Here is a 14829-nt window from a genome sequence, read left to right on the forward strand (position 1 = left end):
AATATCATACATTAACGCATATATGCGGAATATGGAAAAATGGTACAGATCAACCAGTTTGCAAAAGCAGAAAGAGAGACACAGATGTAGAGAACAAACATAAGCACACCAAGCGGGGAAAGCGGGGACGGTTGGGGGGGAATGAATTGGGAGATTGGGATTGCCATATATACATTACTAATAAGACAAAAAAATATCAAATTGTACACTTTAAAGAAAAATAATGGGCATCATAACAGGCTGTAAACAGTGTTGAGCATTTTTTTCATATCTGTGTCTCTTGTATAAGCGTTTAATCAAAGCTGAAGACAGGGTTGATCTGGAACCCAGTGATATATTTCCTCTCACTGGGGTGAGGGGTCCTTCTGCTCCTGAAAAGAATTTTTCCTGTCTTGTCCAGCTTAGTTTTACTTAAGGAAGAAGCCTAATAGGAGAGAACAGAGACCATCTGAGTGAATAAAACTCCTCATGCTGTTTCCTGTTCGGGTGATAAAGTGAGAATAAATCCTGAAATATAACAATCTGTTAAGGTAGCAACACACTAATTAAATGAAAAAATTTTTCCTTGAATTGGGTGCAGCTGTCTCTGTGATAATTGCCCTCTTCCTCTCTTCCCTAAAATGTGGCGGCACTCAGAGTTCTCCCCTTTTGCCAACACACTTCTTTTCTGAGCTCTGTGTGTTGCTGAGTCTCCACTACCTGAGATCCCCAACACTAACAAAAAGTCAGCCTTCAACACTACCTGCACCCACCATACCTTCCCGTTTGCTCCCTGTTACAATGGAAAAATTTCTATCAAAACTCAATCCCCCAAATCTGTGTTGTGCATTCCTTCCCTTTCCATCTCTCAGAAATGCATTTCATCTGCCAGCCCATCTCTATTGTGATCTTCAAGCTCTTCTCCGGAGAATCATTCCCTAAAACACACAAACATCCCTTTAAAGTCTTTTCTTCACCCCATCTGCTTCCAGTTCCCCCTCCAGGTCTCACCTTCCAGCCCTACCCAACCATCTTGTACCTACACATGCTTTCTTTGCTTTCTTACTTCTTATCCAACTTTTAACTTGAATCTAAATTACTCTTGCTAAAATCACCAACTGTGGTTATTTTCCAAGGATAGCCCCAAACAATTCTGCCTCCAGTCAAAAGACAGAGCTTAGAAGCCCTCCCCTTGACTCGGATATGGGCCTATAACTGCTTTGATCAATATAATACAGTGGCAGGGATGCCCATTAACTTGACCTAGCAGCTGCTGCTCCTACTTCCTTCTCTTGGGGCACTCTATCTCAGAAACTAGCCACTGTGTAGTGAGAATCCCAAGCCACGTGGAGATGCCAAATGTGGGTGACCCCCTCCCTCAAGTCCTACACATCATCTGTTCCCTCTTCTGAAAGGACTCACCCTTCTCCTGACTCCACCCCTGGCTCATTTCACTCATCCTCCAAATCTGAAACTAAAAATTATTTCCTCCAAGATGCCTTCATTTGAAATATGTCAACTCAGAGCAGGTACCAAGACTGTCATTTGTCATCCAACGTTGTGTTTCCAATTCATAGCGCTTACCAAGATTTTTAACTATTTTATTCTAGAATTATTTTTAATGGCTGTCTCCCCCAATAAACACATAATCCTCAAGTTTGTATTGTTCACCATCATGGGAGGCAGCTTTTAACATGAACTCCAATGATCCTTGACCTCTGATATTCACACTGGTATTGTGTAATACCCTCCCCTTAAGTGTGGGCTGGACCTAGTGACTCACGTTTAATCAATAAACATGGCAAGAGTGATGGAAGAACACTTCCATAATTAGGTTGTAAAAGACCATGAATTGCATCTTGCTAGCTGATTCTAGTCTCTAGACTTCTCACGTTGCACACGTTGACGAAGCAAGCTGCCATGTTGGGAGGACCCAAATGGGAACTGAGGGCAACTACTGGCCAACAGCTATCGAGGAACTAAATCCTGTGACAACTATGCCTGTGAGCTTGGAAGCAGATTTTTCCACAGTTGAGCCTTGCAGTGACTACAACCCAGGGGATACCTTGATTACAGCCTGCGAAGCAGAAGACTCATCTAAGCCATGGTCAGATTCCTGACCCACAAAAACTGTGAGATAATAAACGTGTTGTTTTAAGCCCTTATATTTTAGGGTCATTTAGTATGCAGCAACATAATCAGTGTGTCTTCCACACCAAAAAATAATAAATGATAGTATTTATAATGTTTGAGACAATGTTCTAAGCACTTCATAGGTATTCATTCATTTAATAATCACAACAATCTTAGGAGGTAAGTACTATAATTGCCCTAATTTTACACATGAGGAAACTGAGGCAGAAAGGTAGAGTAACTGCCAAAGTTTACTCAACTAGTAAGGATAAGAGTTAGTGCTTGGTTTAGATACTCTATTTATTAAATGAATGAGTAAATAAAAGAATATCTTTTACTCTGCAAACTAAGAAAAGTAATATTTGGGGGCTCCTAAAACATTTTCAGCATTTTAACAAACAAATCAATCAATGCACACGTAATGGGCTCTCACTGTGTACTAGTACCTTTAGGTCCTATGGTTGACGTGAAATATATCTTCCCTTAATCCAACGTACACTATAGATAGTATAGGCACTTTACACTATTTACAGAGTAGTTAAGGAAATCATGCAGAAGAGTCTAGTCATTGGCCATGATGTTATGGCCTGAGATTTATGACTAAGATACATGAATCTGACCATTACATTGGCCCATATTAGCAGCATCAGCTGTAAGCAGCCATTCTTCCACTTTGAGTAGCTAATGGGCATGTTGTAGAATACCTGCTGGCTCCCCTCATACATTGTGCTGTCTGATGCCAGCGCCTTCCCATTCCACACCTGCAAGCTGGGTCATGTGACATGTCAGATGATCTCCTCGCTACGACTTAGGTGGGGTTTCCAAATAAAACAGTTCCAGAGTATGGCTTGACTTCAAAGACTGAGATTTGTCACGCATCTTTACCTTATCCCTTATTAGCAGCAAAAATGAACTCCCAAAGATCAACATATCAAAAGTTTGATTTGAATAAAAGAAATGGTGAGACTAAATTCTTTGACACTAATCTTATTTTATCTTCTGAGATTCTGTAGGTGTTTGGACAGTAATGTAATAACAAATACACTGATATGTGTCTAAAAGGAATGTTTATATGACCATGAGTCACAATGCTCATCACTTCAAGGCTGTTTTGGTAACTGGCAGGAAGTGGTGTGCGTCTTCAGAGCATAAAATGGGCCTCAAAGTAGGTGAAGCCTATGAAAATTTTGATGTAATATAAACAGTATATTTCTACACTATTTAAAAGGTCATCCCCACCTTACATTAGAGGTCAAATCTACTTCTGAGAAGTTCCACATGGATTTCTAGAATATTCTTTGGGCTTCAGCACTTTGGCTGTTCAGTTCATTTCTGAAGTGTGTGGGAAAGGCAGCATAAAATCATCAAAAGAGCACTTGCCTTGGAGTTCATCTGTATGACTTTCCTTCAAGTCAGTCCACTGGGCTTTAGTTTATTCTAAAATGGAATAATTTTAGACTTCTCTTTCTTTCAGGGTTAGTCTCCTTTCCAAAGCTTGGTGGAATTCCCAGTGGTAAAGGAACTACAGCTGACCCTTGAACAATGCAGGGAGGTTAGGGGTGCTGACCCTCTGCAGTCAAAAATCCAAGTATAACTGACAGTCGGCCTTCCATAGCAATGGTTCTGCATCCTCAGATTCAACCAACAGGGATCACGTAGGACTGTAGTATCTAGTATTGAAAAAAATCAATGTATATACGTGGACCCTTGCAATTCAAACCCGTGTTTTTCAAGGGTCAAGTGTGGTTCCTTCTAATACGTAGTTCCTTTCTGAGACAACATCACTCTCAGAGACAACATCAGTACCATCTTCCCCACGACCACTGCAAGCCGCTCACTATTGTCAATGTCCAAATTGACCTTTTTCATTATCCGCACCTCCCCTCACATTTACATCCTGGTAACTTCAAATCTTCAGGAAAATAAAAAGTAACTCCTCTGTTCCAAAAGTTAGAGGACCACTGCCCCTAAATAAGAAAGCACATAGGAAAGGAACAGCGATCCCTCAAGTACACATCAGCCCTACCCCCCACACCACTCCTGAGAGAACAGGTTTATTGTTACTTACAGTCAGGGTAGTTTAGACTAAGAAAAGGGCCCTACTATAGTCGCTAATATTTATTAGACACTCTTTTACTCTTCACAATAAACCTACAAGTAATCCCATTTACTAAATGGGAGTTCTCCAATCCAGAAAAGTAATCTTCCTAAGGTCACAAGGCTCATAATAACAGACCAAAGATTTGAGCCGTGGTTCCCCACAACAGAGTCTCAGCCATGTCTGATTCTAACTCAAGGAAGTATTTCTGATTCTTCGCCCTGCTAGTCCAGACAAGAGCAACTTAAGTTAAAGCATTAATCAGGTCCTCAATTTCCTTTTTAGCACATTTTTTTCCACCTCAGACATCCAATCCCTTTCCCACTCTCCAAGTCTATTTTCTAGACAAGAACCCATCAGGAATTGCGAGAATGAGCCACTACCTTGCCTCTGCTGAGAGAGATATGCTTTTCAAACACTCACTTCTCATAGTGATACTGGCTTTCCAAGGTGTATATTTATCTCTAAACATAACCAAGTGCATACATTAAACCTCTACGGCTTTCTGTATGTCAATCGTGCTTCAATAAAGAAGTTTAAAAGAAAGACACCTTGCTTTATTTTTCAGCCTAACGATTTCTCAGAAAGTTGTCATTAGACATCTCTGAGCCAACGTGGAGGGAAGAGTGGAGGCAGCAATGTGTAAGCAGGGCAGAGGATTTTTCTTACTGCCTCAGAAAGCACACCGCATGCACCTGACAACTCCACTCAGGGTTCCCTGTCTGGAAGTGCCTCTTCCACTGATAGATGAGGAATGGAAATTGCACCCAAGCCTGTTTAATTCAGCTTCATTATTAACTTACGACTCTCTACAACACCCAGCTACAAAATAATAGATGGTTGATATCCTTGGGCACATCACTACCACACTGCAGAGACAGAGCACACATACGAAGACAGGAACCTGAGAACAACCAAAACATCCCAATGATGGGAGGTGCCAACATAATTAACTGAGGCGATAACTGCTGTAGAAGATTCAGAGAATGGAAAAATCCGTCTATGCAACAGAATTTGGAAAGACTTCCAGGAAGAACGATGACTTGGTATAAGCCTTGAAGGATCTGAAGAGAAAACAGCATTAAAAGTAGGAGAATCAAAAAAACAATAGTGCACATATACACACTACTATATATAAAATAGATAACAAACAAGGACCTGCTGTATAGCACAGGGAACTATACTCAGTATTTTGTAATAACCTATAAGGGAAAAGAATCTGAGAAAGAATATACATACATACGTGTGTGTGTATCACTGTGCTGTACACCTGAAACTAACACACGTTGTAAATCAACTATACATCAATAAAAATATTTTTAAAATATTTGATAGGAACAAAAGAATTATAGGTGAAAAAGATGGCGGCGAAGTAGAGGGACGTGGAATGCATCCCTCTCCACAGATGCATTGGGAATGCACGGAAGGACACAATAATTCCCACAGAGAACCAGCTGGACACCAGCAGATGGCCTCGGACACCAGAAAGGACCACAAGGAGCCCAACATAACCAGTAGGGAGGCATCTACGAGGGCTCAAAGAGGGTGAAGCAGCGGAGCCGTGGCAGACAGGAGGGAGTGAGAAACACACGGAGGGTCCGCACCGCAGCTCAGCGTTCCCGGACCGAGACGTCGATTCACAGCTGAACAGAAGGTCGGGAGCGGGAGCGTGGGAACCAGAGAGCTGGTTCAGGGTGAGGAAAATTGTTGCCAGTAAGGTGACGGACCAAGAGGATGGGAGGGAAGAGGTCCACTGCGAGGAGTGCCCGCCCCTGAGAGCTGCCCGGCCATGATGGCGGCTGGAGGCTGCAGGCTCACAGGCGGGGGGCGGGGAGGAGCCGCTGCGCATAGCCTCTCTCTCTCTTTCAGGGCCTCTGCAGCAGGCAGTGGAGAGACGCCCTGCGGGCCACCTAAGGCCTCAGGGATAACAAGCACCCTCAGGCCCTCGGGTGGGGCTAGATTAAAGCCCCTTGGAACTCCAGCATCAGGGAGGCTGCCGAGAAGAAAAAGAAAAAAAAAAAAAAACCCAAGAGAGGCCCAACTCTAAGACTTTCTGTTTACACCTGAGCCACCGGCATCCCTCTGCAACAGGCACCTCCAAACCCGACTGAAACAACAGTGCACCTCTGCTCACTCACTCCCAGGGAAAGGAGCCACTATTCTACCCTCTCCCTCCCCACACACCAACGCTTACAGATGAACAATAAAGGAAGCTCTGCTGGTCACAGAATAATGCAAAAAAACCCAAGGCGAGGAGAAGGACACTTACAGCTGAGACTCTAAGGAAACAGAAATATTAGTATCAATCCTATTGAACTGGTCCATTCTGGGATCAGTTCTGGATTTTGTTTTTCCTTTATTGCGATCTTAGTCCTAAGGGATCTACAAGTTTTATAACCTAATTTTTGTAATGATATTTTTTATTCTATTTTTATTTTTTTGCCATTTTATATACTTCTATATCTAGCTAAGTTTTTGGTAGTACAGACAATATATCTCTCATACTTTCCTTTCATCCCTATCTTTTATACATTTCTATTCCTTTCTTTTTAGTTGCATATTTTCAATCACACTACGCCCTTCTGTTCCCCTGTCTTCCATCCATTTTTAGTTTATTTTATCTTAACATACTTATAAGCAACACTATCGATCTGCTCAGACTCCTTGCTCTATTCTCCAGATGACACACCACCTTGGTATTTAATATTAGGTTTTTGTCTTTATCTTAGTTCTTAGTATAATTGTCTAATTTCATTCTGAGAATCTCCATTCTGTCTGGTGGTACTCTAGCTCTTTTCTATATTTGATCCTAGCTTACAAAATCTCCCTGGATTAATGTTTGTATGTGTAAGGTGTTATTTGTTTGTTTGCTTGCTTTAACTTTTGTCTCTGATTTGTTCTGTTTCAGTTGTCAATTTCTGTTGGGTTTCTCTTTGAATCTCTGATAGCACACTGGGGTTCTGTCAGGTCTTTCCAGAGCCTTATGTCCTAATGGATTCAATAATTGTGTGTCCTATACATGTATGTGTTTCCTAGACTGAATATTTGTTTAACCCAACACTTGGACATTACTCTGAGGCTTGGACAGTCTTCTATAAACACCTCTATCGCCAGGACAAGCAACCCCAAAAGTTTGGACAACCATGAGGAAACAAAGAAACACCATGCAGGCAAAGGAGCAGGAAAAAAACCCACAAGACTAAATAAATGAGGAGGAAATAGGAAAAATGCCTGAAAAAGAATTCAGAGTAATGATAGTAAAAATGATACAAAATCTCGATAACAAAATAGAGAAAGTACAAGAAACAGTTCATAAGAACTCAGAAAAACAAACAGCAATGGATAACAAAATAACTGAAATTAAAAATACTCTAGATGCTATAACCAGCAGAATGACTGAGGCAGAAGAATGAATAAGTGAGTTGGAAGACAGAATGGGGGAAATAAATGCCACAGAGCAGGAAAAAGAAAAGAGAATAAAAAGAATACAAGACAGTCTCAGAGACCTCAGTGATAACATTAAACAAACCAACATTTGAATTATAGGCATCCCAGAAGAAGAAGAAAACAAGAAAGGGTCTGAGAAAATATTTGAAGAGGTTCTAGTGGAAAACTTCCCCAACATGGGAAAGGAAATAATTAACCAAGTCCAAGAAGCACAGAGAGTCCCATACAGAATAAACCCAAAGAGAAATACACCAAGGCACATATTAATTAAACTAATGAAAATTAAACACAAAGAAAAAATATTTAAAGCAGCAAGAGAAAAGCAACAAATAACATATAAGGGAAAACCCATAAGGATAACAGCGGACCTCTCTACAGAAACTCTGCAGGCCAGAAGGGAATGGCAGGATATACTGAAAGTCCTGAAAGAGAGAAACCTACAGCCAAGAATACTCTACCCAGCAAGAAGCTCATTCAGATTTGAGGGAGAAATCAAAAGCTTTACAGACAAGCAAGTTAAGAGAATTCAGCACCACCAAACCAGCATTACAACAAGTGCTAAAGGAATTTCTCTAAGTAGGACACACAAGAAAGGGAAAACACCTACAAATACAAACCCAAAACAATTCAGAAAATGGTAATTGGAACACACATGTCAATAATCACCTTAAATGTAAATGGATTAGATGCTCCAACCAAAAGACACAGACTGGCTGAATGGATACAAAAACAAGACCCTTCTATATGCTGCCTACAAGAAACCCACTTCAGACCAAGGGATACATATAGACTGAAAGTAAAAGGATGGAAAAAAATATTCCATGCAAATGGAATTCAAAAGAAAGTTGGAGTAGCAATACTCATATCAGACAAATTAGACTTTAAAGTAAAGACTATTACAAGAGACAAGGAAAGACACTACATAATGATCAAGGGATCCATTCAAGAAGAACATATAACAATTGTAAATATCAATGCTCCCAACATAGGAGCACCTCAATACAGAAGGCAAATGCTAACAGCTATAAAAGGGGACATCGACAAGAACACAATAATAGTGAGAGACTTGAACACCCCACTTACATCAATGGACAGATCATCCAAACAGAAAATAAAGACAGACACACAAGCTTTAAATGACACATTAGGCCATCTCAACTTAATTGATATTTATAGGACATTCCATCCAAAAACAACAGAATACGCTTTCTTCCCAAGTGCACACGGAACATTTTCCAGGATGGATCACATCTTGGGTCACAAATCAAACCTCAGCAAATTCAAGAAAATTGAAATCATATCAAGCATCTTCTCAGACCACAACACCATGAGACTAGATATCAATTACAGGAAAAAAACTGCAAAAAATACAAACACATGGAGGCTAAACAATTCACTCTGAAACAACTAAGAAATCACTAAAGAAATCAAAGAGGAAATCAAAAAATATCTAGAAACAAACGACAATGAAAACACAACAACCCAAAACCTATGGGATGCAGCAAAAGCAGTTCTAAGAGGGAAGTTTATAGCAATACAGTCCTACCTCAAGAAATAAGAAAATTATCAAATAAACAACCTAACCTTACACCTGAAACAATTAAAAAAAGAAGAACAAAGAAACCCCAAAGTGAGCAGAAGGAAAGAAATCATAAAGATCAGAGCAGAAATAAATGAAAAAGAAAGGAAGAAAGCAATAGCAAAAATAAATAAAACTAAAAGCTGGTTCTTTGAGAAGATTAACAAAATTGATAAACCATTAGCCAGACTCATCAAGAAAAAAAGGGAGAAGATGCAAATCAACAGAATTAGAAATGAAAAAGGAGAAGTAACAACGGACACCTCAGAAATACAAAAGACCATGAGAGACTACTACAAGCAAGTATATGCCAATCAATTGGATAACCTGGAAGAAATGGATACATTCTTAGAAAAATACAATCTTCCAAGACTGAACCAGGAAGAAATAGAAACCATGAACAGACCAATCACAAGTACGGAAATTGAGGCAGTGATTAAAAATCTCCCAACACACAAAAGCCCAGGACCAGATGGATTCACAGGCAAATTCTATCAAACATTTAGAGACAAGCTAACACCTATCCTTCTCAAACTCTTCCAAAATATTGCAGAAGGCAGAACACTCCCAAACTCATTCTACGAGGCCACCATCACCCTGATACCAAAACCAGGCAAAGATGTCACAAAAAAAGAAAATTACAGACCAATATCACTGATGAATATAGATGCAAAAATCCTCAACAAAATACTAGCTAACAGAATCCAACAGTACATTAAAAAAATCATACACCATGATCAAGTGGGGTTTATCCCTGGGATGCAAGGATTCTTCAAAATATGCAAATCAATCAACGTGATACATCATATCAACAAATTGAAGGATACAAACCATATGATCATCTCAATAGATGCAGAAAAAGCTTTTGACAAAGTTCAACATCCATTTATGATAAAAGCTCTCCAGAAAATGGGCATAGAAGGAAATTACCTCAACAGAATAAAATCCATATATGAAAAACCAAAAGCCAACATCGTTCTCAATGGGGAAAAACTGAAAGAATTCCCTCTAAGAATAGGAACAAGACAAGGGTGTCTACTCTCACCATTATTATTCAGCATAGTTTTGGGCGTTTTAGCCACAGCAATCAGAGAAGAAAAAGAAATCAAAGGAATCCACATTGGAAAAGAAGAAGTAAAATTGTCACTCTTTGCAGATGACATGATATTATATATAGAAAACCCTAAAGACTCTACCAGAAAACTGCTAGCACTAATTGATGAGTTTAGTAAAGTAGCAGGATACAAAATTAATGCACAGAAATCTCTTGCATTCCTATACACTAACAATGGAAGAGCAGAAAGAGAAATTAAGGAAACTCTTCCATTCACCACTGCAACAAAAAGAATAAAATACCTAGGAATAAACCTGCCTAAAGAGGCAAAAGATCTGTATGCAGAAAACTTTAAGACACTGATGAAAGAAATCAAAGAGGACACAAACAGATGGAGGGACATACCATGTTCCTGGATTGGAAGAATCAACATCGTGAAAATGACTGTACTACCCAAAGCTATTTACAGATTCAATGCAATCCCCATCAAATTACCAATGGCATTTTTCACAGAACTAGAGCAAGAAATCTTACGATCTGTATGGAAATGCAAAAGACCTCAAATAGCCAAAGCAATCTTGAGAAGGAAAAATGGAGTTGGTGGAATCAGGCTTCCTGACTTCAAACTATAGTACAAGGCCATAGTGATCAAAACAGTATGGTACTGGCACAAAAATAGAAAGGAAGATCAATGGAATAGAATAGGGAACTCAGAGGGAAGCCCAAACACACATGGCCCAAACCGCTTATCTTTGACAAAGGAGGCATGAATATACAATGGAAAAAAGACAGCCTCTTCAATAAGTGATGCTGGGAAAATTGGGCAGCAACATGTAAAAGAATGAAATTAGAACACTTCCTAACACCATACACAAAAATAAACTCAAAATGGATTAAAGACCTACATGTAAGGCCAGACAATATAAAACTCCTCGAGGAAAACATAGGCAGAACACTCTATGACATCCATCAAAGTAAGATCCTTTTTGACCCACCTCCTAGAATCATGGAAATAAAATCAAGAAGAAACAAATGGGACCTCATGAAACTTAAAAGCTTTTGCACAGCAAAAGAAACCATAAACAAGACTAGAAGGCAACCCTCAGAATGGGAAAAAATAGTTGCCTATGAAACAACGGACAAAGGATTAATCTCCAAAATATACAAGCAGCTCATGCTGCTTAACATCAAAAAAGCAAATAACCCAATCCACAAATGGGTGGAAGACCTAAAAAGACATTTCTCCAAAGAAGACATACAGATGGCCAACAAACACATGAAAAGATGCTCAACCTCACTAATCATCAGAGAAATACAAGTCAAAGCCACAATGAGGTATCACCTCACACCCATCAGAATGGCCATCATCACAAAATCTGGAAACAACAAATGTTGGAGAGGGTGTGGAGAAAAGGGAACTCTCCTGCACTGTTGGTGGGAATGTACAGCCACTATGGAAAACAGTTTGGAGGTTCCTTAAAAAACTAAAATAGAACTACCATATGATCCAGTAATCCCACTACTGGGCATATACCCAGAGAAAACCATAATCCCAAAAGAAACATGTACCATAATGTTCATTGCAGCACTATTTACAATAGCCAGGACATGGAAGCAACCTCAATGCCCATCAACAAATGAATGGATACAGAAGATGTGGCATATATATACAACGGAATATTACTCAGCTATAAAAAGGGATGAGATGGAGCTATATGTCATGAGGTGGATAGACCTAGAGTCTGTCATACAGAGTGAAGTAAGTCAGAAAGAGAAAGACAAATATTGTATGCTAACTCACATATATGGAATCTAAAAATGGTACTGATTAACTCAGTGACAAGAACAAGGACATAGATGCAGAGAATGGACTGGAAAACTCGAGGTTTGGGAGGGGACGGGGGGTGAAGAGAAAGATGAGATGAAGCGAGAGAGTAGCACAGACATATATATACTACCAACTGTAAAACAGATAGCCAGTGGAAAGTTGTTGTATAACAAAGGGAGTTCAACTCGAGGATGGAAGATGCCTTAGAGGACTGGGAAGGGGAGGATGGGGGGGACTCGAGGGAGGGTCGGGGGGAGTCGAGGGAGGGAGGGAATACAGGGATATGTGTATAAAAACAGATGACTGAACTTGGTGTACCCCCAAAAAAATAATAAATAAATAAATAAAATTTTTAAAAAAAATCATATGCCTCTCAGCCTGGATGTGAGGGGAGTCTGGGGGAGAATGGATACATGTATATGTATGGCTGAGTCCCTTTGCTGTGCACCCAAAACTATCACAACATTGTTAATTGGCTATACTCCAATATAAAATAAAAAGTTAAAAGAAAAATGATAGTGCAGAAATGAGAACAAAAACTTGACCAGGTTGAAACTAAGCCTCTATAATTCTTCCCCTCTCCTCTCTGCCTTCTCAGTTATTCCGTGAACATTCGATGAGCTTCTATTTTGTGCTAGATGCCATTCTAGCATAAGCAAACGGATCGATGAAGGCCCTTCATTTATAGAGTTTACATTCTACTGGGGAAGACAGATATATGAGCAAATAAAGGAATTACATAAACTCAGATAATGACAAATACTAAGGGAAAATGGCACAATGGGATAAAGTCAACGAGGGAAGCTGTTATAGGCTGAAATGTGCCCCTGAGAATTCATATATTTAAGTTCTAACTCCTAGTACCTCAGAATATGACTGCATTTGGAGATAGGGCATTTAAAAAGGTAATTAAGTTAAAATAAGGTCATCGAGATAGGCCCTAATCCAATTTTGTGTCCTTATGAGGAGATTTGGACACAGACACACAGAGAGAAGACCACGTGAAGACACAGGGTGAAGACAGACATTTACAAGACACGGAGGGAGGCCTCAGAAGAAACCAGTCCTGCCAACACCTTGATCTCAGACTTCCAGCCCTCAGGACTGTGAGAAAATAAACTTCTGTTCTTTAATCTACCAAGTCTGTGGCACTTTGTTGTGGTGGTCCTAGCAAATTAATACAGAAGTCTACAATAGTTACTGTGGTCAAGGAAGGCTTCTCTGAGGAGGTGACAGGTAACAACTGGGCTGAAACCTAAATGAACACTGTCCCAAGCCAAGAAAAGGACCAAAGCAAGAGACCTGAGGCAGCAATTTCAAAAGACAGAAAGCAAACCAACATATCTGTGACTCCATGAATGGCAGTGTGTGTGACAGTGTCTCCTGGAGAGCACAGAAACATTTGTTCCTGCTTCATGGGGATTGTGCACAAGTACAAATAATGGGACCCAGAGTGGGGAGCATTGGCCTAGACAGGAACAAATAAAAGGAGGGGAGGTAAAATACGTGTGAGCAGACACATGTCAGTTTTATGTATTTTTTAAAATATATTACAAGGCAAAGTCATCAGCTGAGGAAGTTAGAAGAAAAACGATGTCACCTCAATTCATGAAAGAGAGAAGGTATGAAAGAAGTTTGTAGGACTGACAGTCTGTGTTGGTGCCCATTTGGGATATGTGGTTACAATTTTAAAGGGAGAAAGTCAGCACAGTTGCTTGATTTTCTCCAGCAATGCTCAGCTGTTACATCAGGCTGAGAATAGGCAGAGCTGAGTTTAATAGGGCTTGTGATATTGCAGATGGGTATGTCTGGGGACAAGAGAATAAAACGTGTTCTCAAGAGACTGATGATAGTATCTGATCAAAGGATCTACACTTGTCCCTTCTCTCCTCCTCAGTGGACTCAGCTGACTAGAGGGCTTTGTGCTGCTAAGAGTCCCAGTGGCAGGTAGAAGGAGGCCAAGTCATGAAGAGCCTTAAGTGCCCAGAATGGAAAGTAGACTTGATCTTGGAGACAATGTGTAGTCATTCAGGATATTCTGAACAAAGAAACGATATTTTTTTTATTTAATATGGTTCATAAAAAAGGGAAACTAGGAAAAGACCAGGAGGTTTCCTCTCCTCTCTTGAGAAATCAGGATTTGTGGGGGTTTATATATACTTGAGTTTACACAATAGGACAGCAACACTATCATTAAAAGGCACCTTAGTAAATCAGTTTTATCCACTGTGAAAAGTCTAGCAAAGAGAAATTAGTGAAATGTGATTCTCATATTCTAGGGACTTTTATTATAAACATGATGACCAACAATGATGAATTTTCCAGCAAGTTTCACATTCAAGTATTCTTCCATTGTCATGAATGATATCCTGGGCATGTAAAACCACATCTTCACTGTTGCCTCAGAAAAAATATTACCATAACAACGAGGCCAAACACATTGACATTAAAAGAACTAAGACAGAATGCAGAGTAAAACCTTATGTAAAAGAGATCCCAGAATATGGACACAGGCAGTTTACTTGTAAAAAATTCCACCCTTTAAGAATCCAGAGGTCCTTCACGAAAAGGACAACTGACTTGATATGTTCAGACCAACACATGGCCCAACACTGATTTTGCCTTAAAAATTAAGGTAGTATATATATGTCTGTGCTACATATATATACTACCAACTGTAAAATAGTCAGTGGGAAGTTGTTGTATAACAA

Source organism: Hippopotamus amphibius, chromosome 4 (genome assembly GCF_030028045.1).
Source record: "Hippopotamus amphibius kiboko isolate mHipAmp2 chromosome 4, mHipAmp2.hap2, whole genome shotgun sequence".
Taxonomy (NCBI): domain Eukaryota; kingdom Metazoa; phylum Chordata; class Mammalia; order Artiodactyla; family Hippopotamidae; genus Hippopotamus; species Hippopotamus amphibius.